Source organism: Neodiprion pinetum, chromosome 7 (genome assembly GCF_021155775.2).
Source record: "Neodiprion pinetum isolate iyNeoPine1 chromosome 7, iyNeoPine1.2, whole genome shotgun sequence".
NCBI lineage: Eukaryota > Metazoa > Arthropoda > Insecta > Hymenoptera > Diprionidae > Neodiprion > Neodiprion pinetum.
Window position 1 is genome coordinate 18,087,562 of NC_060238.1, and position 27,236 is coordinate 18,114,797.

The window sequence follows — 27,236 nt, forward strand, 5'->3', positions numbered from 1 at the left end:
AGTCCCCTGAAGGGGTTAAATGGGGGAATCCACCCTCTTACGGGAACGGGTGAAAATTAAGATAAAAATCTGAAAAAACAGGGGAACTATTTTTAAGGAAATCCGCCTGCACTCGGGCCTGATAATAAACTTTTGTAAAATACACCTTGAATCGCATAAATGTCGACGGAATTCTGTAAAACGTATCATGAGTAGCATAAATTCAGGCGATTTTGGTTTAGAATGTATTTTGCATTGCATAGATGCAGGCGGATTTTATTGAAATGTATTATGGATTGTATAAATGCAAGTGGATTTACCCTGGACGTTGAATTCCCCGTGTATCGTTTCGACAAAATAACCCAGTTTAAGTTCCTTGGCGAAAGCGGACTTTCAAATTTCACCAGAAACGAGCGAACGGCATACCTGAGCAATGGAGAGAAAGAGCCAACAAGTAGAAACAAAAAGAAAACTAAACAGAACGAAACGTTTCACATCACGTACCGCCAAAGTATATGATACTTGCATGCAGGTACGTAGAGCTAAACCTAAAAGAAAATATAAAGAAAATAGTGGATACATGTTTGAAGTTGAAGTTTTGAAGAAGAGAAGAGAAGACAAACTGCATGAACTTTTCCTCGGCGTAAATGCAACGAGCATGAGGTATGTCCAATCAATAGTCGCCTGTACATAGAGCAGAGAATTACTTTTCTTTATACAACGAATGTCGATTCCATTGCAATATCGTTATTCTCAGAGTTGTTTTTTTTTTTTTCTTTATTTCACAGTTCGACTCGAGTAACAATTAAAGATGTCAGGGTAAAATAGAAAAGTCAAAAAAAAAAAAAACTCGAGGATTACCCCGTTTCTGGCAACGAACAACACGAATGTACGTAAAAAATATTGACAAATTGTTTTTTACTTTTGGCAAAAATAAATCTAAATATTATCCTCAAAGCCAATTAACCTCTCGGAGCCTTTGGTTATTAAATGAACTTTCATCGCTCCAAGCAAACGGCTGAATCCTCACATTTCTCTCGACGATAAAATAAACTTTCCAAGTCCAACTAATTGTAAGCCCATCATAGCTTCCGTTAATTAACTTCTTTCCTACCTATATCGTATACATACAGGTATAATTAATATGGTATATTTACGGAGGACATAATAATTCGGCACATTGATAAAATTATTTCCATCGACACGGAATGTGCCAAGAACGTGTTGAGGAAACATGTTCCATTTGGAATTTTCAAATAAGTTGGAAATACTTCTTTCCGTTTAGTTTTTTCTTTTTTTTTTTTTTTTATTCGTCCAACCTTTGCCACTTCCACCTGTATCCAATTTCATTTTGCAACAATGAAGGCAGGTCAAAAGCAATTCAACGTTCATATATCAGCGTAAAAAGTTTATTACTACGCAGAGAGTGTAACGTCGCTACGAATTTTTGTCAAAGGTACCGTAACTGCTTTTAATTAGAGCAACAACTTTGACTGCCCTATCGCTCTGCGATAATCATTACTAGCATTCAATTTCAATTAAATTACAATCAAAGTATCAATTATTCGTTTTCTCGTACCGCATTATTTATTTAAATACTCTAAAATTGTCTGGCCTGTAATGTAAACCGAACTGTATAAGCTCAAAAATTTTTATGAGGTTGAAATTAGTAACGTTAACGTAACGAAACATTGTCGGGGGGGGGGATTACCATTCTGCAACTTTGTACTGACTTTGAAGTACTTAAATTTTCAAAATATGAATACCGTTGGACGAGTTAGATTAACTGTTATCATCAATCGGTATTATCACAGCATAGAACTTCGCAAAAATCTCTTTACCAGGGTAAGCAAAATTTACACTATTTATTCATCCGGTTATTACGAATGTGGAAAAAGGAATTTTCTCGACAACAACTGAAAACCGTCGCCGATGTTTGAACTTTCCCGCGGTAGTGAAAAGGAGCAAGAATAACCGTGTCTCGGTGGAAATATTCGAAAGTTTATTTTCACTCAGCCGTTTCATCTTCTTTATTTTAGTAACTCGTGGTGGTGGAGGTCTGCATCTGACCCTCGTACAAAGGGGCATTACGAATCGTTTGCAGACAACAGAAACTCTTATTGCTCGAATTGGTAACCGATAAACCTAATTGCTTTATTGGCCAAATGCCGTTTCCCACGATTTGGGTCGCCTACTCCGGCTTTCTTGCTGTCGGTCCCCATTGCCTCTGACAAATTACATCGTAGATCAAGCATCGTTGTACGTTCATGATACGTTTCTCAAAATATCCAACATTTGTCTAGAAAATTCTCTGCGATGCGTATGAGAGATGTGCCGTCACTACCGGTCCGTTTATAAATCAATACGAAAGCCCGACTCGACGAGCATGAGAGAATTTGAAGAGAGTTATTTCACGTTCACAAGAAACAGCTGCAAAGATACGTTGAAACGGCGGCGAGGAATTCCGAAAACAGAAAGAGGCAAGCGCCGGATGGAAAATGATCCTCTTCTCTTTATAAACGGAATAATACTTCGGAAGACGGTAGTTAGCTCGGTACTAATTAAAAGTTGAATGTGTACGTATAATAAAGAGGTTCGACTTACGTGCTTATAAATGCCCTTAAGCACTTCCGAAAGTTGGATTGATCTTCAGGCAAAAACGCGGCACAGTACGCACAATTTTCTAGAACCCTAACAGGGGCTTAGACCATCTTAACCTTAAGCTTGTTCAATTAGCGTAATAACTCGGGATGGAAGTCTGCTCTTCGGTTCACATGATGTTGCAAAATTTAGTCGATGGGTATTTAAACCAACGTTTCAAGTTGTTGAGGAATGACGTTCATCAACGACTGAGCGTAAACGAAACAGAATATTACCAGCGATTGTATCGGAGATTAAGAAAAGAGTAGAAAAAAAAAAAAAAAAACGTTTGAAAAAATCTCTGGGAACGTTGTTTGTGCCAATGACAGTGAATGCGAATTGAAAAAAATCTTTATTAGTTACGCGTTAAGAATGAATTTGAGAAAATTTTACCGACGCAAACTGAGATATCAACAATTTGAGAAATGATTCAAAGACGATTAATCATAGTGTTGAAAATCATTAAACTCTGATATGTTTGATTAAATTGGAATGTTTAGGGCTTGTTTTGTTTACCACAAAGATCTCCAGAGATCACCTGAAACAATTGTTTACAAATGTTCGTCTTCGGTGTGGATGAAATTAGGGTTCAATACATTTCTGTTGTACAGTTTGGCAAACAACTCGCAGAGATCTCTTCGAAAAAAATAAGTCCTAGAACGTTAGAATTGGCTAGAAAAGCACGAATGTTTCATCACTTTAAAGGTCTTAATTACGCACTGATAATACAGGTCTAAAACATTTTTTTTTTACTTCAGTTTATATTTAAATAAATAAATTTTGATTCGATAAATTGAATAATAACCGAAATTCTCATGTATTAGTAATAAAGTTTACTCTTGTCTATTTTACGTTGATGAATAATCACCGGTCAGCGCGAATTTTGAGTCTAGGTTCTAGATGTCAAATTTTGATTTCTTCCACGCAAGTAATAATAGAAAAAACATTATCACCAGATAAAGTTTGCTTTTATAGAAACCAGCCTGATATTTTGTATTTTAAGAAAAGTAACCTATTTTATCAAACATTTATTGTGAATAACAGTTGAACAAACTTCAGTTTCGCATTTAAATTTTTCAGAAAAAATTTATTCAAATGCCAATAAAACTGTTCAATCTTCGACGAGTTACGTGGCGGAAATAAAAATTTTACATCTAGAACCCAAACTCAAAATTTGTGTTTGACCGGTGTAATTTCGTCAATGCAAGTCAAACAGATATCTTCCTTTCAAGTTCAAAACAAAAAATGTTGTTTTTGCTTGTGCTTTACTGACAAAAACAACGTTCGGTTAGCGACATCCAGCCACTTTCAGGCTATGTAAAAATTATTTATTTTATACATATGCATTATAACGATCTTAAGCTGAGTTATGATCTATTATTAGAGATTTTTTACATTTTCTTACGAGTTAGGTTAGGTTAGGTTGCATAAGTGTTCTATGTTCTGATAATAAGCTTTTTTCTCAAGTCGTTGATGTCTTAGCTTGCGTCATTCAATCGTACCGCGTGATAAAGAATGTTCAACAATCAGAGCAGCAGAGAAAAAATGAAACAACTGCTTATCGTAACTGACACGATGGATATTCTTCATCAAAAAGCTCGAATCATTTTGAAATGAACATAAATATATCTTCCCAAAGTCAAAAAACGGATTACAAGACATCTTTTAAACGTCTTTTTAGCAAATTTCAGTTTCGTGCTGTTTGGCAAGCAAATTTGAGACGATTTTTTTCAACGTCAAGTTGAATTGTAAGAGTGAATTACTTCAGACTTTTGAAGATAATAAAGTCTCGGTAAACAAGTATAAATAAGCGCAAATCAAATATATACATGGCGAACGCACTCGAGCATCAAATCAAGTCTCAAGAGCTTACGGGTATACGTATAAGCTCTTGAGACTCGAGACTTGATTCAAGTATACTTGAACGCGAACTCCACACAATTTACTACATGACGCAACTGTATTATATACAAATACATAATACATCGAGTGTAAACCGCGATCAATGAAGACTTTTATCACTGCTTCGTGAACACGATTCGATTTATAATCAGCCTTGTTATCACAGAATTAATTGGCTACCACTTTACACAGCATTGGAACGGATTAAATGATAATTGTTTAATCGAATCCGTAAATTCACAAATCGATTAATACCCTGCAGGCGTTCGGTATCGTCGTTCCTGATGATCTTTGGGGATACGATGTAATCTTGAACAGTGTACTTGTGATCGGCGACCAGTCTAAATGATGTCTGATTCGATGGAATTTTACAATGCTGGAAACAAACTATATTTCCCAAATGATGGAAATTTACTCTTAAAATAAATAATTGTCAACCATTTGGTTTCGGAAACTTTGTAATTTCGAAAATCATTCAGCCTCAGATATTTTGTAAAGCTGCTCAACTATTACAAAAAGAGAGAAAACCGTTTATTAGCTCTCCAGCAGTGCTGTTTGTATCAAAGATGATGAATACGAATGAAACAATATACCTACTTACTGTACTGTGAAATAAATTGGAGCAAATTCGAATGACACAGACTAAAATATCAACGGTTAAAGAAAAGGTTTTATTGTTAGAACGATTAAAACGATTTAACTCTGGTATTATTTGCATGATTTTCACATTTTTCGGCTCGTTTTTCTCGCTGACCAGATCCCCACAAATTGTTTGGAAAACACTCGAGGAGACTGTGGATACAGTATAATTATAACGCACATTTTTCGTACCGTGCTTACTAACAAGTATTTTTACCCCCTCAGAATAAAACTGTTCGTAAAATTCGACGGTGTATTCATACAGTTATAGATCAAATGACAAGTGGTTGCAATGATTTCAAGCGATTTCAAGCTGTTCCGAAGGATTTCGTACAATTTCATGCGATTTCAAGTAATTTCAAGCGACTTTAAAGTGGTTTCCGATTTCACGCGATTACACGTGATTCCGAGTCATTGCAAGTGATTTCAAGCGAATTTAAAGTGGTTTTCAATTTCAACCAGTCAACACACGTGCAATTTTATGCCGTTTTAAACGATTAGACGTGATTCTGAGTTATTTCAAGTGATTTCAAGCGAATTTAAAGAAGTTTTCGATTTCAACCAGTCAACATACGTGCGATTTTATGCGATTACACGTGATTCCGAGTGATTTCAAGGGATTTCAAGCGAGTTTAAGGAAGTTTTCAATTTCAACGAGTCAACACACGTGCGATTTTATGCGATTTTAAACGATTACACGTGATTTCACGCGATTACACGTGATTTCAAGTGATTTTAAGTGATTTCAAGCGACTTCAAAGTGGTTTTCGATTTCAACCAGTCAACACACGTGCGATTTTATGCGATTACACGTGATTCCGAGTGATTTCAAGTGATCTCAAGCGAGTTTAACGAAGTTTTCGATTTCAACCAGTCAACACACGTGCAATTTTATGCCGTTTTAAACGATTACACGTGATTTCACGCGATTACACGTGATTTCAAGTGATTTTAAGTGATTTCAAGCGACTTCAAAGTGGTTTTCGATTTCAACCAGTCAACACACGTGCGATTTTATGCGATTACACGTGATTCCGAGTGATTTCAAGGGATTTCAAGCGAGTTTAAGGAAGTTTTCAATTTCAACGAGTCAACACACGTGCGATTTTATGCGATTTTAAACGATTACACGTGATTTCACGCGATCACACGTGATTCCGAGTGATTTCAAGTGATCTCAAGCGAGTTTAACGAAGTTTTCGATTTCAACCAGTCAACACACGTGCAATTTTATGCCGTTTTAAACGATTACACGTGATTTCACGCGATTACACGTGATTTCAAGTGATTTTAAGTGATTTCAAGCGACTTCAAAGTGGTTTTCGATTTCAACCAGTCGACACACGTGCTATTTCGTGCGATTTTAAACGATCACACGTGATTTCACGCGATCACACGTGATTCCGAGTGATTTCAAGTGATCTCAAGCGAGTTTAACGAAGTTTTCGATTTCAACGAGTCAACACACGTGCGATTTTATGCGATTTTAAACGATTACACGTGATTCTGAGTTTTCCGATTTTTGATTACAATAACTGAACACGCGTGTAATTTTGTGTTGCATATTATGCGATTTCAAGTGATTTCACATGATCACACGTAATTTAAAACAACTTCGCGCGATTACACGTGATTTCGAGTGATTTCAAGCGATTTCAAAGTGATTGCTTTCCAAAGCAGTTTGCGATTTCAATAAATGAATACTCCCCGTCGGTAAAATTGTTCTAAGGCGATCTCTAGAGATATCTACGGTAATCGAAATAAGTCCAAAAGCATGAAAATGGGATGAAAAGCACCGGGGTGCAATCGCGACAAAACATTACAATTAAATTCTTGATATCTCGGTTCAAAGTAGATATTCTCCTGTCCGGAAATTCGCAAACGGTCTTTTCCTTCTGAACCTAACCTTTCATTCAGACGACTGAGCGCATATTTCATCCCTGAACCTTTGTGATTCCCTCTCAGTCCATCCGTGGCAACATTCCAGCGACATTCGATAACTAGGTGGGATACTTGATACTTACTTGCACCACGTCTATTTAGCGAGTAAGCAAACTTGGAAAGTTCTGTCTACGATAATATAGACTCTGCAAGCTCGACGTAATAAATTCACCGGAAGTCGCAGTACCAGAATTGTATGTCTGCGGGTACAGCATGATTTTAACAACTGGCTACCCGCCGTGTTTTGCCTCGGTTTCGCCAGCCCGGAGCCAGATATAGGTTACATATATATACATATATATATATATATATGTATATTACATATATCTGTATATCATCTGCAATATATCACAGCCGGGCTATGGCTTGAACGGGAAAACTCCCGCGGGGAAATATTGTCTCTGATCCTCGGCCGAACCGAAGTAGGAGAAATACCACGTTAATTTTATGTCACAGAAAAATCCTCTTGCTGACAATGAGCTATAGAACGAACTGTATTATCCACTTCGTTCCTCCTCAGCCCACATCTGCGTGTTACAAAAACTCGTTATTTATTGTTATACGCGAGACGATTTTCCCTACCGGACCATTTTCCGCAGTGTGTAATAATTTGCGAAAATTGTACCGTACGAACCGTAATTTAAATCACTCGCTAGGTTCGAGTAAGGGAACGTTTAAATATTACGTCACCCTGTTTTCGGCCATTTTCAACTTATTGTAATATGACGGACAATGTTAATTGTCGGATCGCGAAACAAATGAAACGTAATATTTGAATGACTCCTGAGTGATTTTGCAAATTTCTGCATAAATTTAAAATTCAGCATTAAATTTCGCTGATTTGCAACCGAAGTAATCAACCTTGTGAGAGAGTATCCAGTGGATGGAACAGAGAACTTGGATCAAAACAATTTCTGCGATATTGAACGGAGAGAAGGGAAAAATATTTTTAAAAATCGTAGAGAATCGTGAAAATCGATTTTTGGTCAATTTTCGTAAAAAGATTTCAAAATCTACTGATATCTAAAATGATGCTATAATTATGTAAATTCTTGTAGAATTATACGAATTAGGCATACGAAAATTTACAAGTCAATACAAACAATTTCAGTTTTACGGAGACAGCTGTAGTTGGTTGGAATTTTTTTTTATCGAGTGTTGAGGAAATCTACAACTCGAAAAGGAAGAAATAATTTTACATACAATTTCGCGGACAAATATCTTGAACCACCGCTCCAAGTCGCAACTTTCTCGCAGAGAAAACTGACCCAAGAAAAGTTGAGTACCCAGCAGACGGTGGGTCTACATTCAAAGACTCCTCTTGTTATCTTTTGATTACAATCTCCGTGGATTTAGAGAAGCTGTAGTATATTTTTAATGTCACCCTATCTCGCTACGCAAGTTTTAGGGCGAAAAGACGTATCGCTTGTTTCTCTGAACCAGGAATTCTACGGTATTCTACAAAATATTGCAACAAGTTCCAAGATCGATGGATACGAAGAGAAAAACGATCGCGAAATTGCAAACCATTCTAAAACTATGATAAATCTATGAAAAACACTAAACTTGATGAAAAATTGTGTGCAAAAATTACGATCACGTGTTCTAAACTTCTTCTGGAAAATCGTGCCAATTTTTTTACCTCAACTTTGGCACCAAATCAATGGAAGTGGTTCTAAATATTGTAAGCGATTGTAAACGAGGCTGTGGAACGTAAAATTTAAGTGTTTTCAAACGATAGCGATCTGCAGAAGCGTTTCGTTATAATATTGTACAACACTTTGGGTAATAAAATAAGAAACGGAACGCGGAACGAGGAAAATTTGAAAAATGTTATCTGAATGCTAATCTCGAGTCTTCGGACTGTGTCGATTTATTCTATTCAGCATTTTACATTTGATATTATTTGAAGATAATTCGCACGCATCAATTTTGACGTACGCAAAAATTACGAGTTTCAGAAAGCTCATCACCTCTTCTTACCGTCATTATCGTATCCAGTATCATCATAAATGTCACATGGACGGAGACCCAGTGTCGGATATTTCACTCGCTTGAAATGTTCGAGGCTAGCTTATACGGAAATTTCGTTTAGCCAAACTTCGTTTTGTGATTTATGTAGGTCGCGATATATCATGATCTCCACGATTCGCGCTCACACACACACACACACACCACACAATACTCTGCTATTCTGCTGACAACAAATCGTACGGATTCCAGAGGTTCGGAAACTGTCAAATATTGCCAAATAATGAATAATCGGAACGTCGCAACAACTTCTACCTGTGTTCAATTTTTATTTCTCCCAGTTATCTGTTGGGTCACCGAAGAAAATCGTTAAACTCAAAAGCCGCAGTTATCGTCTAATACGTACGTTTTGCAAAATTTCTTCAACACTAATGTCACAGATTTTTATTAGATACTGTTAGATCGAAATTCTGTTTCTATGCTCTGACATGCAGATCCAACCATTGAATATGTAATATAATCCAACCACGTATGATCTGATCTATTCTGATCTATCTGTATAGAGTCGGATTTGATTTGATCCAACAGCATAATACACAACAAGATCTATATTCAAAAAAAGTAAGATCTAATTAGATATGAATACGTCTAGTTATATTTCCCCGAAGTGCACAGTGAAGAATGTTTGAATACACAGGTCTGCAGCGAAAAAACTGCGCAGATTTTTTATACTGTTTCTTATAGATTTTTACTCACCGAAACCGGGAAAAATATTTCGAAAATTCCATCACATCATTTTTCTTTTTTGAACTCGTGTTTGCAGTTTCGTTTAGACTGAAACTTCCGTTTAACTCGAAATCTTGTATCCTATTCTTGATTCTAAGAATCCTATACAAAATTGATTCCTTACTTTCATTTAACATGTATTAGAGTGAAACTCAAGAATGAATACTAACAGGAAGAGAGGAAATGGAAAGCGAAAGCGTGTTCGAAGAAGTTTAAAAGAGAAGAAGAAAAGGTTTCGTAGGGAAAAAGAATGAACACGGAACGTTAAGAACATTTCACCAAGAAATTTTTTGTTTAATATTACAAGAAATATTGTTTAGTTCGTTGTAATGAAACGGTGGTATTTTCACATTATTGTTATGCAAGCACCTTGTATTTTTCAAAAATACTCAACGCGACGGAGGGAAATGAAAGTAACTTTTTTATTCGTCAGACTCGACAACGTAATATTTACCAAAAACATCCCATGCAGATGAAGTAATAAAACATTATCTCGCAGACCTGTGATACCTCCGGTATTTTGCTTTCTACGCGGAAAAGACACCGAGGAAAGTGATAAAAATCGAAATGTGCACCATAGTGGGTACAAGGAATCCTACTCTCACCTCGACGGACGCGATTTTAACATTACTGTTAGTTTATGTGTTTTTACCGGCATGGCATTCTTATTTTCCACATATACAAGACACGTGCATATATCTTCCCTCATTCTTGCCCCTAGTTTTCCTTTTTCCCGTTACGGTGCCTGCAGCTCGAGGAGGCATGAATAGCGAATGCGCGAAGTAGAAAGAGAAATGTCCTTCCGAGATTTGCCGGCGTTCGCGGGGGGACAGCGTTTGAATTGATCACATGGTGCTGGTAAATGGAAGCCTGGAGGCATCAAATTGTGTGCGACGACCAAACGTGGGGGAATCCTCACCGACGGCGCTCCTTTCCGCCCGAATCCCATAGCCAGGAGCGAGGTTTACCCTGGTATACCTATGCCGGCGAGCCTTCCCTCCGCGTATAAACACACGGGATCGAGCAGTCCGCAGGGTGGAAATTTTTTCCTCGCTGCAACCCAAACAGGAATCAGAGTTGACAGTCCGGAGTCCGTTCGAAATTTCAGCGTTATGAAAACGCCGCTGGGAAAATAGGCAGCTTATATACCGAGAGGATCTCTTGAAAGAACCTGATCGTCGTCTAGTCTATATGCGTAGTCAACCTTCTAAAAATTTTACTAACGTCCAGTGTTGCCAGCGAAACCCAGTGTTCCCAACCGTAACGTAATTATAGTACATGTCACATAATTTGACTACTTGTACTATGTAACATTGGACCCCTACTATAACTCGTAAATGTACTATAATTTCACGTTCACTGCCATCACATGTAAATTGTTCCTCGTTCCGTTCGTTTTTTCTTCCTCGTCGATGTTTTGCTAGAATCTTTCCTTTCCCCCCCGATTCCCCATAATCGCTGTTCGACCATGAGTCCGTTTCACCAAAGGAAAAAAGACATTATTTAAATAAAATAATTGAATTTGAGTGTTCATAGGTGTTCTTTGTTTCTTTTCACGAATCAATTTTACGTTATTCAGGTTTTCTGAAAAATACTAGAATTTTCTTATGCGTACGATAATGCTACGGCCCTGGCCACATAATTCTGATCGACGGGGTTGGGAACGCTGGCGAAACCTACCATAATTATGAAAACGTACCATAATGGGTGCTTTCCATTTACTGACTCAAGTCGACTCGTGTCGCTATTTCTGGTGTATTCTTTTGCCGAGATTGGCCGATTACAACAGAAATAGCGACACGAGTCGACTTGAGTCAGTGAATGCAAAGCACCCAATTTGACGTCTCGTATAACCATGTAATATGACTTGTTGGATTGACACGCATTCTAAGGTTAGATTCGACGGTCATGGGTTATGTTAGGTTTATTAAGATTGAGTTAGTTTCGCGCTTGGCCGACTGTGGCGCTGTAGGTTTCTCTGTGTTGCCAACATAACTGTGTAGTGTAAAAAATTAGCCGTCGCAGATTCATTGTCCCTGTACATTGTCATGACATGTGTACCATAGATCGCAAATGTTTGTATAAAATTGTAGATATGCATAGTTTCTTTTTTTTTTATGAAGAATTGTTAATTTTTGTTAAAAATTATAGTATCTTTTAGATTATTCACTAAAAAAATACAAATTTTCATGAAAATCTACAGGATAACCTCGTTTTATTTAATAAAACTGTAACTGTTCTTATTCAAGTGTAGATTTTCATATGAATTCATGTAATTAATTTTACAAGAGGTGACGGAATTTTGTCTTTGTTTACGCAGAGATTCGTACTATTTACGAAAATTCAGCGAATCTTGTTTAAATTTTTTCGAGTAATAGATGTTTCCTTTTTTTTTTTGCAGATGATTTTAGACGACAGGACTTTTTTTTGTAATACTTCATTAGATTGTGTAAAAAAAATCCGCACAAGAAAACAATGATTTTCTATCACGTTTCCTGTATTCCCATAATATATCGTAGAAAATATTTTCACCGTGATAATTTGAAGAATGTGTTTGCGTGCATCGAGTCTGTGCTCGTTCGTAAATCCAGTCATGCACTCCACGTGTATCAAGATTTAGTAATAAGTTGAAGTGCGAGGATCCGTCTCAGGAATTATATAACGATGATGGCCGGTCGGAGAGTCGACTCGAGCCAGTTAGGTAATACAATTTTCTATTTTGTCCCATCGGGGTAATGGAGGGCACCGTGCAAACGCCGAGAACCTCGGGAGAATTGGTTGGGGTCGGTTGGCGAAAGAAATTAGAGTTGTTAGCAGTGGGGACGGATCAGCGAAACGAGAAGAAGGACCGAGTAAGAAAAAACAGATGAAGAGAGGACCCGGAAAAACATGACTGGGGAACTCTCTATTAAACCACGGCATGAAAAAGGCTGGACATCATGTGCAGCGATGTGAATTATTCGAGAGGACGAAGGTTGGCCGGATGAGTCACCAATTTCATTTCAATTCATACTGTTTTTCACCTAAGGTGTTCGTCATATCCAACCTCAGATAAGATTTCCACAAATCATTTCACTCAAAGCTCCACAATAGTCCATTCAATCGGGACTAAAAAAGATCTTTGCCCTACAATAGGTGCGGTAGAAATACGTTATTTATTTTAGAAATATGTTATTCAGTTCCAGGCCTCGATAAAAAATCTAGGGTTTGGAATAAGGTACAAAAAATAGTTTTTTGCAAAATAATTCCTCAACGCTCGATCCTACGACAGGAATGTTTAATAAAAATTTGAAGAAGACTGAATTCCCCACATTTTTTGTAAAAGCATATTTTTTGTCAGTCAGACGTATGACGAAAAATTCGTCCAACACATGAAAGCAGAATTTTCTAGTATTCCCGTTATTCGTGGCAATAATGATGATGGAGCGAGGATTCTTATTTTTACAAGTAACTCAGAGATGATGCAGGAAATTTTTCTCAGAATCTAATCAGATCCGAGTTGAATCATTCAAACAAAACCAATGACTCAAATGCGATCTAAATTGGTCGATCCAGACACAGAAGTTCCATTTTCGAGAATATCTGAGGAATAGCTCAATTTATTCTGATCAAAATCGAATCACTTTAAGTTTAGATTAGCTGCATCAATTAAAACCAAAATAATAAAAATCCGTTGCAGTTCATTTTCCAGATATCGTCGGACAAAAGCTCATCACCATTGACCTCCAAACGCGGAGATCTGGTGATAGCTGAACTTTACATTTTCAGAACGATTATGACAAAATTTCCCGATTCTCTGATATCACGGGACAGAAAGTTGAAAATATGAATTCCAAATTACTCTAGGGAATAATCTAGGGATAATCTAGGGAATTTTCTCGACTCCTCTGTACCTACTTTTTTTCTACTTTTCGTTCAAAATTCAGAATCGTCACAAAAAGCGTAACGTGTTAAAATTTAAGGCCGTGTTCGTAAGTTGACTGACAGTAAAATTCCCTAGGACAGAGTCAGAGCTATTCACGAACTTGGAAGCGCAAAAGAGATGAAAGATTGCTGACAGTACTGTCGGTCAATTTTCGAACACGGCCTAAATGTAACAAATTTGACAATTATATCTTTTAATATGCAAAATATCAGGCTTAGTCATCGATGATATAATACAGAGAAAAGATATTGGAATTCTGCTTTGTACGCGGAATCTAGTGAAACAACTAGTCCCGGTAGACTTATATTAAATAATAAAGATACTTCAAAAATCATGTATCCCAAAAAACAAGGATTTCATCGCGTGTTTCATGAGGATTCTAAATTTAGTAAGAACAAAAAATAAGAAGAAGCAAGATTTTGACACTGAATAGTATAAATATAATTTCAAAGCTATAAAGAAGTGAGGTTATATTGCTCGATTTGTATAGACTTTTCATGAGAATTGTAACGAGTCGCAAGGTTTGGGTCAAACAAATAGTTCTTAAATGAGTTTTCTATCCAGAACAAGTAAGAATGAGCTCTGCTGTGTTGCCGACAGAATTAGCCACTTCGTGATGATGCGCCACCTTTAATGAGGTGAATAACTTGATTTGGACGCCCAGTCAGGAGATTTTCTCGGACCCCGGATCCAGAGGGTTTCAGAGTCGCATTGTTAGGACAGAAAGAAAACCTGACAAATGAAACGTGACAAATCGAAAACCATAATAATGTCAATTTTCTCCAAGCATCTATAGTATCATAAATTCCGATTCAGTTGCGAATATTCCATTCGAAATAATCTGTGTTGTACAGGCTGTGCCGAGCCAACTCACCCAGCCTCTGAACCAAACTATTTTTAATGTGTTTTTTAACAGTGTATTCCCCATGCGGAACATCATCGAAAAATTTTGTTTACATTTTTATTCTTATCAATTCGCTCGATTATCAGATTTTTAGAAGTGATTCGTACTCTTATGCAAAAATGTACGAAGTTTTATGAGATATTGAATTTCTCGGGGTAGTTTGATTTCAAATCTTCTTCTGCTCGATGGTAGATGATTGAAATATTAACGAAAGAACAACGATTTCCTATCTAAAAACCTTGACATTTGTTGAAATCATTTCTATCGAGGGTTCGGCAAGGGTCTGCGAAACATGGCAACGGAGCTAGGATTGGCTAAACTCTCCCCAGAGAAACTGTAATGGGGTTTGCAGTTTCCGAGTACACCTGAACCTGGGGTCAAACTATGCGAAGTATGCTCGTAACTGCGGCTCGAGTAGTGAATAAGGGAGGGTGGAGGGAGGTCCTGTCCTCTCCACGCTCGCAACCAGCTCGACCACCCGGCTCTGACGTCACTTATTATACCATAAACACGTTCGTCAACGGTGGTCAAGGATTCCCCTATGCGGTCTACGCTATGTGCACCGTTCTAATTGAGCGACAATGATCACACCGAAACCGAGGAAGCCACGTTTGGTTTATCAGGCTTGACGGAACTACAGGCCCGACTTTCAAACAGCGCCCCTAGCGGCAGGAAATTTGGACTCCGCAGAATCCTTATGGGAATTGGTCCCTCGTCGAATTGGTTGGATTCTTACTCTGTTACGGTAGATATCCTCCTCATCAAAAGTTCTCATAGAGCATGAGTCCCAAAAATCACTAGTTTCCGAGATACTGGCTTCGGAAGAAAGGTGTACAGATTTTTTCATACCAATGGTTTTACTGACTTTCATGAATTATAAAGGTTTAAGGGGACTTTTAAACAGCGCCTCTAGTGGCAGAAAATTGGAACTCCGCAGAATCCTTATGGAAATTGGTTCCTCGTCTAACTGGATGGATTTTTACTCTATTACGGTAGATATCCTCCTCATCAAAAGTTCTCATAGAGCACGAGTCCCAAAAATCACTAGTTTCCGAGATACTGGCTTCAGAAGAAAGGTGTACAGATTTTTTCATACCAAAGGTTTTACTGACTTTCATGAATTATAAAGCTTTAAGGGGATTTTCAAACAGCGCCTCTAGTGGCAGGAAATTGGAACTCCGCAGAATCCTTATGGAAATTGGTTCCTCGTCTAACTGGATGGATTTTTACTCTGTTACGGTAGATATCCTCCTCATCAAAAGTTCTCATAGAGCACGAGTCCCAAAAATCACTAGTTTCCAAGATAGAGGTTTCGGTAGAGAGATGTACAGATTTTTTAATACCTATGGATTTCCTGATTTTTACGAATTACACAGCTTTAAAGGGACTTGAAATCGAACACATCGCTCAAAAAACTGCGCGGGTTTTTCTCGAAAATAGGCGAGAAGCTCTGATTGATTCGATCAGTGCATTGATTCCGTCCATGAACTCGCTGGTTTATTGGAAGGACGTGCAGCGTTAGATTTCGCGTGAAATACGAGACCCTCCGACTCTTGCAATAATCGACTTGTCCTGTTTTTCACGCTTCTGCGGAGTTCTGCGAATCGGCTGTGCAGTTTTTGAGTGATATATTTGATTCGAGTCCCCCTCGAAGCTTTGTAATTCGTTAAAACAGCGTAATCCATAGATATCAAAAAATCCATAACACCCTTCCGAAGCTCATATCCCGGAAACTAGTGATTTTTAGGACTTGTATCCTCGAGAACTTCTTATCGGGAGGATATATCCTACAAAATGCTAAAAATCCAGCCAATTCAACCAGGAGTCAATTTTCATAAGGATTCTGCAGGGTCTTTTCGGGAAATGTTTTGAAACGAAGATCGTGCTTCTTGGTATCGCTGCAACCCTCGATCCTTTGTGGTCTTATCGTAATGTTGCACTTCTTTAACGAATTTTTGTTCTTGTAGGGTTAATAAACAAACAAATACCGTCAACTAATTCGAATATACTAATTGGCTAGATACGTTGCATTATTATTCTTTTCGTTCTAAGCGATCAACCCATTTTTCACTTTCGGATTGTTGTGTCGAAGATTGAAGGCCAGTCGTCGGAAATTGCCCGAAACAAGAGTACAAGTTCAGTTTGGTAATTCGAGTTGTCGCTAGCGTGCAAACGACGATCGAGTTGCGGACCAATTAGAAAAGTGATACAAAGTCGTTTCCTTTGTGAACCCCGAATTTCTCTCTTTCTGATAAATCACTTACAGTTGCACGTAGAGATAACTTTATACAATAAAACTACAAGTTCGCACAACTGTTGAAAACATCTTGAAACTCGAGAGCAGAAAAAATTGGTTTTTATAGAATTAAAAAAATTCATCAAGATTTTCATAGAAAATTGTAGGAATTTTTCACCAATATAACTAATTGTTGAACTCTCTTGACGCAATTCTTCAAAGATTTAACAAACGTTTGCCACGTGCGTATACTAAATTTTAATATCTGTGCAATTAGCATTGATTCACGTACAAATCAATACAAATCCTTCATGTTCTAAATCATCTTGTAAACGTAATTCATTTTACTATCTGAAGATCCCAGTTACAGTCTATAATAAAAAAAAAATGATATCAAATGTCCAACATTTTTTCACACCACACTTGTACGTTGACAGAAATGATTTATGTTCACCAGTCAAGCTAATTGAATTCGAAACACAAAATTCTTCGTAGGTGTTACTTTTGTTTTCTGCCAACAAATGAAAACTCCTGACTTGGGAATGCATGAAAAATAATGGTACCGGCATTAATAAAAATGTAAACAAACGCTCAGGTTTAATTAATTCGAGCCGTATAGATATATTTTCTTATAATCAAACATCTCTGACAATGAAACCGATAATTTCCACATTTTTACCGTCCGTAATTGCGGCACAAGTAATAACATTGAGATTGAACGACCATTGCAAAATTTATTCGAAAAAAAAAATTCGTTCTCATTACTTTTAGGAACGAAGATACGTTAGAGAACTGCAAAAAATTCATCACCCGTTTTTCTTCAAAGAAACTTGGAAAAATCTTCTGATCTGAGAAAAATTCACCCATTGTTCTTATGATGTATTCTCTCGAAAGACTTTTCGTACCGTAGACCTGATCGATAAAAAAAAATTCAAAGTTACAGGCAAAGAAGAAAAAGTTTAGAAGTATTGGATATAAAAAATTAAAACAATCTTTCGTCTGTCTGACTTGTTATTTATATACGGCTGTTTCTTTCTCTTAATACCTAGCGTAGAATTATTTCTCACGGCTGACCCGTTCGACCTGTATAATTGTGATAAATAAATTGAGATATAGGATAAAAAAAAGCGTCTCCTACCTTTATTTCTGCTCAGCTAGTCGGTATGCTTGCTATTTATAACACTGTCTTCTCCGTCGGGCATATTTCACATTCCGGAGCAAATCCTCACATCATTCCACGTTCCTAATTAACCTTTGTATTATTTTATTTATTTTTTTATTTTTTTTTTTAATTAATTTTATTTAATTACTCTCCGCAATGTCGTTTAATTGCGTCGAACCACACACGAATCAATGATACAATTTTTCGTAATTCTCTCGTCGATGATCACAAGGTATTTTACTGCACGAATTTTATCATTGTAAACGTTTTCGTTCAACGATTGTTTGTGTACTTAGTTTTATTTTATTTCTAACATTTAGCACAGATTCACCCACCGACTACACAAAAAGTTTGTCCTTCAATTAAAACACGAGTAACGGTTTCAAGTTTTGATTCATCAATTCACTGGCACCATGAGACCTGAACCACTTTTAAGCTGCAAAAAATTTCAAACATTTCACAAACAACTCGAACCAAGCTATGGGTGAAGAAAAAAGGGGATTTCCGGAAGTTGCTAACGAGTTTCCACATTGAAATAATTAGTTGCGAATTAAAATATGCATGGACGCGGTGAGTAATTATGGTGAATAATATACAGAAAAATTAAACTGAATTAAGCGTATATAAAAATGAATATAGAACGCGGGATTTTTACTGGCTCTTTTTAATTAAGCGGAGCTTCGGGATCCCTGAAAAATTTCGAGGTAACGAATTTTCATGATGTTTCTTTTAATTTTCTCACATTTAAACTTGACTAAAAGCTACATTTGCTCATCTTGAATTTCCCCCCAAAAAAAGGCAAATGATCAGCTTTATTTAAAGTGAATTTGGTACTTTGATTTGCAGTTTTGTGAGGCTCGTGATTTCAAATATTTTTATTTTTTTTTTTTGTTCCTTTAAACTCTCGGCAGTTTAATAGTGCAATACCGAATTGAGACTGCAAGATCGGGGGCCGGTAAAAATAAAGTTCCGATAGAGCAAAAATTCCCAAAAACAAAGTTTCTAAAGAACAAAATTTCGAAAATTAAAATATACTCACACAGCGTAGTTTACTCAACGACTGGGTGTAGAAAATCAGAAAAAACCGGAAATCAGAATAAACAGGATTCCGTAAAATTATCGAAAATCCAAAACAAAGAAAGATGAAAATGCTGAAATTTCACCAAGCCACAAATTGACAGAACTGAAAATCTTAGATTATTTAAAATTTCCATATTTCCAATTGTTAAATATTCTCATTTTCGCACTGTCGGCATTTTGTCCTTTCGGAATTTTTCGCATTCGGGACTTTGACCGTCGGGTTTCGGACCATTCGAAACTTTGACGTTTCGTCACAGTTCGATTTCTTTACTCCAAGTTTCGCCGGAAAAAAATTCGAAATTTCGCGCATGCGGAACTTTTCAAATTCGGAATTTCAACCCCGCCCCCGAGTTCGACATCGAGAGGCCGACACACTCGAATTCAGAGGCAGCCTGAGAGCTAAGCGCTGAACGGCTCAAGTAGTACAGCCAACGTTTGGTCGGGCACTCGATCAGCCAAGACGCAAGGCTCAAGATTTTGGCAGCGGTATAATTACGAGACACCGAGTCCAAAGTTAAGCGAGAACAAGAAGGTCGAAGCGAGCGAATCGTGTTTCACCCTTTTTTCCCTTCACGAGCAATGAGGTCGTTTCAGACTTTGAGAAATGATGGAGTTTGTAGTTAAGGTTGAGCACGCGGTCGTTGAGAGAAAATCGAAAAATCGAATCACTCACTATTTGCAGTTTTCAACAATTTTCCAAACTTTTCTTAAAGACCACGGAAGAGCGATCATAAACCCTATGAATTCTCATAATTTAAACCAAATTCATCGCTCAGGAGAAGAAAAAATTCCAATGTATACGATTGAATGAGGTTCACTTGAAAATTTTAAAATCCGAAATCAGGATGATGAAAAATTTGGTTAGGTTAGGTTAGGTTAGAAATTTTTAGATCCGAAATCAGGATGATGAAAAATTTCGTTAGGTTAGGTTAGGTTGGAAATTTTTAGATCCGAAATCAGAAAGATGAAAAATTCGGTTAGGTTAGGTTAGGTTAGGTTAGAAATCTGAAGATCCGAAATGAGGATGATTAAGAATTCGGTTAGGTTAGGTTAGGTTAGGTTAGAAATCTGAAGATCCGAAATGAGGATGATTAAGAATTCGGTTAGGTTAGGTTAGGTTAGGTTAGAAATCTGAAGATCCGAAATGAGGATGATTAAGAATTCGGTTAGATAGGAAGTGCAGTGGAGGAAATTATAAGCAGCCGGTGCAAGGAAGAGCGGAAAAGAAAACCGTGAAATTGAAATAAATAACTAAACAGTCGGTGCAGTGACTTTGTACGGAAGACTGCGAAGTTGGACAGTAGTTGACTTTGTTGGAGCCAGGTGCCGGCTTTATTTGAGACTAGACAATATTTACTCGAACGGATGAACAACTGACTCGGGCGTATAAGCAAACGAGTGCGAAGAGGTGATAAATTTGCTCCGGGCACAAATCAAATAGACCGGATCAAAATATTCCGTCACCTAACATAGTTTCTTAGAACCCCACGTTTCGAGGAATTATTAATTTAAGGAGATTGGTTAGCCAAAAATCGATGTAGCTTATCGATATTATCACAGGGCTGGCAGTGTTCAAGTCGTCTCAAAAAAGTGAAAAAAGTGACTGTCAGACATAAAAAAAAGCAACTCAATAGTAACCGATCATAATTAAGTACAGTAATCGAACGAAAAGTGTTGCCACAGTTTTATTCATTTCATCAGAAATAGCCATATTTTCAGTTACGTCACTGCACACGGGTTTTCATTGCTTTTGACATCTTTTTCCGCATTAAAAAAATTTATCATTGTACACGATATTCAGTAAATGAGTTACAAGTGATCGGTAACTCTGATTTATGAATTTATTGTCCCTTCGGGCAAAACATTTCGATAAAGAAACAATGAACAATGTTATCATAGTTGATTTTCCGAAATAAAACTGAAGCTAATTTTTCCCCTGAAAATATCATGACGCCTGAAAAAAAAAAACAGAATCTCGTCCATGATGGATATCACGTAAGAAAAAAATTGTGCAGCAAAATTTTTTCTGCACGAAACTCAATTACGACCGAAAAAGTGACTTGAAAGATCATTTCTTGGAAGAAGTAATGAAAAGTGATTCCGTTAAAAAAAAGTGAACAATAGTGAGAAAAGTGACTGACCACCAGCCTTGCAATATCATAAGATAGTCATTCGTCAAATTTTCATACACCTAAATTTTGAAGATTTCTTTAAATATACAAAAATATCTAATGCTGAAACTGTATAAACAAAAGCTCAGATGTTGATTCTTTATTTCAAATCGCTTCGCAAAAAGGTTGAAAATCTAGTGAATTCATTCGATTTCACGTCGCGATGGCTCATTTTATTTAAAAAAGCATTGTCTAAAGATTCACCACATCACTTTTTTCATCCTCTTGGCATCATTGAATATTCAATTTTGTAACATTGAACCAATATTCATTATCATCAAGAAATTAACTGCTGAAAAAAAAGAAAACTTCCGAATGTAATCTGAATTCTAAATGGCTATCTAAGAGTGATTTAAATTGGACAAACCTGTCAGATTTTCCAACAATTTTGAAGCGTTTCGACATGAAACAACGATACATGAGCTTTTTTTTATAATTTCACAATTTAACATTTTGTTTCTTCTCCAAGACATCTTCGTAGCTTACGGATATGTCGATCTAACGAATATCTATTGCACAACCATATCGTATTGAAATTAATAAGAAGTATCGATTCTTGGCAAACAATCCTGGCTAATACTTTTTTTCTAAGCTAGAACAACATCCGCCTGATCTCGAAAGAGTTTTCAACCAAACGAAACTTCATTTACGTCTAACTGCATGCAGCCTAGCCAGGAGGCTTTCAACCACGTAAAACAAGTACACGAGGTAAGTAAGTAAAAGCTCCGAGGAGTAACTTTTCACCCTGCATCACAATATACATATATACCCGTATAAATTCTTATCGACATCGATTCGTGGACTGGATTCGAAGCGTAAGTTTTTGCGGATGATGGAAAATTGATCATTTTTCAAAGCACCTCAGTTTCAAGGTACGAAAAATTTTCTAATCGTAAGACAGATCGTAGAAAATGACGAAAGTCAGTTTAAAAAAATAAAACGAAAACGACATGAAAATGGTTGTAAAGCACACTAAATTAATCACTGGAGTATCCACGTAGATTTTTCTACTTTACGATGTGTAGTTTGTTTCTTATTAGTAATAATTATATACACACGAATTATACGAACCGATCAAGTTTACGAAAAAAATTATTGAAATCGTGTAACAGTAAGTTCTGAAATCTGACAATCGTTTCTTTACTTTCATATATTACACGTTATTCGTTTATCAATTTTTAAACATTTGTAATACTCGCGTACCTATTTCGGCTTGTTTTTCTCTCTCTCTCTTTTATTCTTTCCTTCTTTTCAACCCCCTTTAACGTCGATTTATACGCACAATATGTTTGACCGCACAATCACGGCTCACAGAACAAATAAAGACCACCAAATGATTTCGAGTCCGGGTTAAACGCGATATCCGGTCTCGCGAAACGATCGCGGCGACGATCAGCCGCTGACTGAAACGTTGGTCCATTTTCATCTCCGTCTCACCCCTCTCGCACCCTCTTTGAAGCCCCTTTGCGCAAACCTCCGACACCGACAACCCTCAACCCGGCAAGCTTCGGTGCCGTCATAGCCTGCCACGCCTACTTGCCACTGCTATGCTGGCCGTCCTTTACACATGCATTCGTGATCTTGTCTTAGGTCAGTTTTTTAACGTTTCGACCCTTTCCCGATCTCCTTCTCGATTTCTTAACCCTTTCGGTCGCGCGATTCAGTTTGATTTTTGAGTTTTCTTGGGCACGGAAGTGCAATTATACGTCAATCCTATTATGCATCTGATGTCGGCAATTTAATCAAATTACAAAACAATCCCTTAAAATGGGGGTGAAAAACGGGTGAATTATCAGTTGTATAATCTTTGTTCTTGTATTTTGTACGCGAGAAACACGAGCATATTTTTCTCGAGGTTCAATTCAGAGAATTCAGCCAGTATTGGCTCACACAACCCTACGTTATTACTGAAAGTAATTTCTTTTCTTACAGTTTGATATAAAAGGGCGAACCCGCTAAATATACAAAATTTTTACCATTATCCTTTTTCTTTTTGGCTCAATTCAAATTATATGGAGTATTTCATGCCAACTCAGTAAACGATTATCACATTCGTGTTTGAAAGAATTTCAGTCAAACGGTTTTTTACATGATCACTGTTTTCGATTATTCTTTCCCAAGTTCTGCAACTCTCTCATGATTTTGTTAGATTTTATTTCTCTCTCTCTCTCTCTCTCTCTCTCTCTCTCTCTCTCTCTCTCTCTCTCTCTCTCTCTCTCTCTCTCTCTTTCTTCGCCGTTTCTGAATTCCAGAAAATTAGTATCAAACACCGCTCGTTTTTCGAAAACTGAGAATTTAAAAAAAATGAAGAAAAAACATTTACTTCTATGGTGCGACGACGAGAATGCCGTTAAAGATATAGAGGTTTAAAATTAAAAGGACCACCACGTTATACTCATTTACAAAACAGTGAAGCCTTCCGCAAGATCCGGTTCATGTCGTCACTCGAGGGTCTGCCTTGAATTGGAAAATTTGGCGGTAAATCAAAGTAATTTTGTAAAGTCCAGAGGATGATTGAAAAGAAATAATGTTCAATGGAAAAGTGAACGGTGATATAAAATCCATCTGCCGTTCATCAACGTATATTCTCCGGTGGCTGATCGAATGAACTTCGATTGTATCCACGTCCCTATATATTGACGGAATTTAGGTTACTTTTGTATCTGACACAGCCGACCCGTTTCATTCGTATTTCATCCTCGGTCCTGATACGGCGAGTATAAGTAAAAATGTGACGAGTGGATCGACCGTGATAAGTGGAACAAAAAAAAAAAAAATAGTTTGAACCGTCAATGATCATGCATTTTTTCAAAATTCTAAAATAATAACAAATTCTCACCGCAGCGTTTTGAAAAATCAAAGCTATCCGATATTTGTTTCGTCTAATTTTTCACCGTGGTTCAAGAATTGACAGGTCCGAATATTATAGAAATGACGTGATCCTTTTTCTATGAATAAGAAATAAAATTGAAACGAATAATTATTTTATCGCGCTTATTTCCGTTCCTTAGAAATTCAAAACATTTGTCTCTTAGCAGTAAAAATCATGACGGAATTTAAATCATTCATCTTTCATTGTTTCAATCGAGTCAACTATGTGATTCATATAAATCTTATGTAGTTGTAGCAAACGAAGATTTTTGTACACAGTATGTTAATTCAACACATAATCACAAGCCTAATATATGTCACCAAAAATATTTCATCACGATTAGGATGCGCAATTTTTTTTTTTTCAAACGTTTGCAAATAACTTTTAAACAAACCACAAAATACATCTTCTCTTTAGTTGCCACATTTACTGAAACTTTGATCTAGTCTGCCAAACTTTGTGAACGATATCATAATCCGGATATTAATCAGAGCTCCAATTATCTTTGACTAACCCCCGATAAGCTTTTTTTTTAATTATTTTATAAGCGTGCTCGTCGAAGCATCAGTTGCGATCGATGATCGCTTAAAACAGCATTCTTTCTGCGTTACATTACCTTCAACTATCTAAATTCTATTTCAATTGGATACATTTTCCACAAACGACTGTAACAGTTTATTTTACGTAATTTTAAACCAATACAACGATATTGATTTTGAACATCGAACAGGAATATTGAATAATTGGCTATACTGCAAGAAAAAAAAGATCGATTTTACTGACTCGCTAAAAAATAGTCATCTGAACATAATGAAACATCGTTTAGCGAAATCGAAAAAATCCACTAGATTTTTAACCACTCGAATGTCGATAACTCCAGTATTTTCTACTGTCTTTACATTTAAAAACATGTTCGGAACTTGGTAGTATAATTAGTTTATAAACAGGCCATAAAATTGTAATAAAAAATACCGGTTTTTGGAAAATCAACCTCCTTAATCCTTTACAGTAGAGCACCTTGTATATGAGACAACATTTTTAAATCGGTTATTCAAGATTACAAACAATTTTTTAGCTTTCGCTGTAATTTTTATTTTATTTTTTTCTTGCATAATTGGACTTCTAAGATGTCAATTTTGATGTCTTAAGAGGAATTATCAAGATTCCGCGAATATAGTGAGCTCTGTCAATAAAGTGTTGAAAATGGTTGTTTTTACAGAATAAATATAATTCTGGGAAGGTTATGGGGACTAGAAAAGTGGAACTCGGTAATCCTGGGTATTTGGGGTTTGCTAAAAACGAAGTTGGCGTCCAAATTTCAGAATTCAAAATGGCCAACCTAACATGGTGAACTGAATATATAAAAGTTGATCCTATTCGATCATATTATACCCGGCATTTTGAATTTTGAAAATTTCTCAGATTGGGCCCCATTTTTTAAATCAGTGAACTCTAGAACCCTTATAATATACCAACCCAATTTCAAGGAATTTGACTGCAAGGAAAAATGTATGTTTCAACGTATTAAATGAATCTTAAGTTTTAATAATTTATTCAAGTGTAGACTTGATGCACACTGAAATTGGTTTCTTTTTCGGCCACCAGATGTCACGACCAAAGTCCCAATAAATCTGACAATCTTTATGAGACAGACAGCTTTGTTTTTTATCCATACCTGATTTTCACAAGAATGTCCATTATTTACGACAATAGTACCGAGTCTATTTCTCCTATTGCATTCTATGTGAAAATCAGAATTTCGATTGATGTTATTTTAATTTTAAAACGTCCCGCTTTCAATGATTTCGCGATGGTGCCGCCTTAAGGGATCGTCTCAGTGTGAAATTTTCAAAAAATCGTTTTTTCTTTTTTTTTTTGCATTATCGTATAGTATACACTGTTCTAAACATTCTCTCAAATTTTTAAATCGAAATTCAAATTATTACGGTCGCTACAGCGTTTCTTGTATAAAGGGAACGGTTTTTCTACCTGCGCGTGTACTAAGGTGCTTAGGTTCTATAACCGTGCAGAATAAACTGTCCAAGCATTTCAGTTCGTTTTTGACATCCACCACGGATAGACATACGAGAGAAACCCCCAAGAAAAAAATCAAGACCTGGCATCGCCGATTGATCGTAAGTAAACGATTTATCTAAACTTTTCCAACTTCGATCTTTAAACGCGTTTTTCTCGGAATGGTGTTTTTCAAAACGGTTTCCATCCTCAAAGGAAGAGTTTTGAAGATATCTATTTCCAATTTTGAGAGAACATTTTCAACGTCATTCTCTATCGCGCTATGGAAGCTTTTTTTTTTACGAAAAACTATCGAAAAAAAGGGCCAAATTCGATACTTTTTGTTCAAACCGCCGCCATTTTGTCAAATTTCAAAAAAAAAAAAAAAACCTCCACAGCGCGATAGCGACTTTCCTACAGATTGATAATCTGTTTGAAATTTTTGTTTCAGATCAAAATTGCGGCCGCAATCGTGGAATCCGTACAAGACCTTTTTTTTTAACCTGTCATTTCAACAATTTACTTAACTATTATATACTAAATAAATCAACGTAAGCGAAATCATTTTGTATTCGGCATGAATGTATTTATTTATAAAAAAAAAAAACCAGACCGATTAGTTTATTACAACGTTTAAAAAAAAAATCGCTAAAATCAGTGATTTTTCGAAGGGTCACACTGAGACGATCCCTTAAGTATGTCACTTACGTATAGTTCGAAAGCGCTGGTTAATCCGTGTCTTATGCTCAGTTAACCTCTCTTGCTGCATAGAGCGAAGGGGATGAGAGGAACTTGCCACTTGGGTTGTTCGTTTCCTGCATGCATGCATTCAGCTGCGTTGACCTGCGTCGCGTTGCGTTTGCTGATATCCGCACGCGTCAATGCGGTGCACTGTAATTTCCATACATGCGGAAACTGAGCGGATGTAGCAGACTATGGGGGACATGCGGCTATCGTCGAATGGCTACAAGGGGTACACGAGTTGCGTGGAAGCATCGAGAAAGAAAATGGAAAA

The 27,236-nt window shown here is 36.8% G+C and overlaps 1 protein-coding gene across 12 annotated transcripts in view; it reads right to left on the minus strand.

Annotated features, from left to right (window-relative positions):
- LOC124223065 (uncharacterized) overlaps positions 1–22,725 on the minus strand; it is a 313,561-nt gene extending 290,836 nt beyond the window's left edge. For 7 of the 12 annotated variants that reach the window (XM_046634704.1, XM_046634702.1, XM_046634703.1 and 4 more), the window contains exons 1-2: positions 22,540–22,725; positions 18,062–18,521 (exon numbers count right to left, since the gene is read on the minus strand). The gene's annotated coding sequence lies outside the window, so the exon portion shown is untranslated. The other 5 variants (XM_046634698.1, XM_046634699.1, XM_046634700.2 and 2 more) reach the window with 5 other exon arrangements.
- Between the last annotated feature and the right edge of the window lie 4,511 nt (positions 22,726–27,236).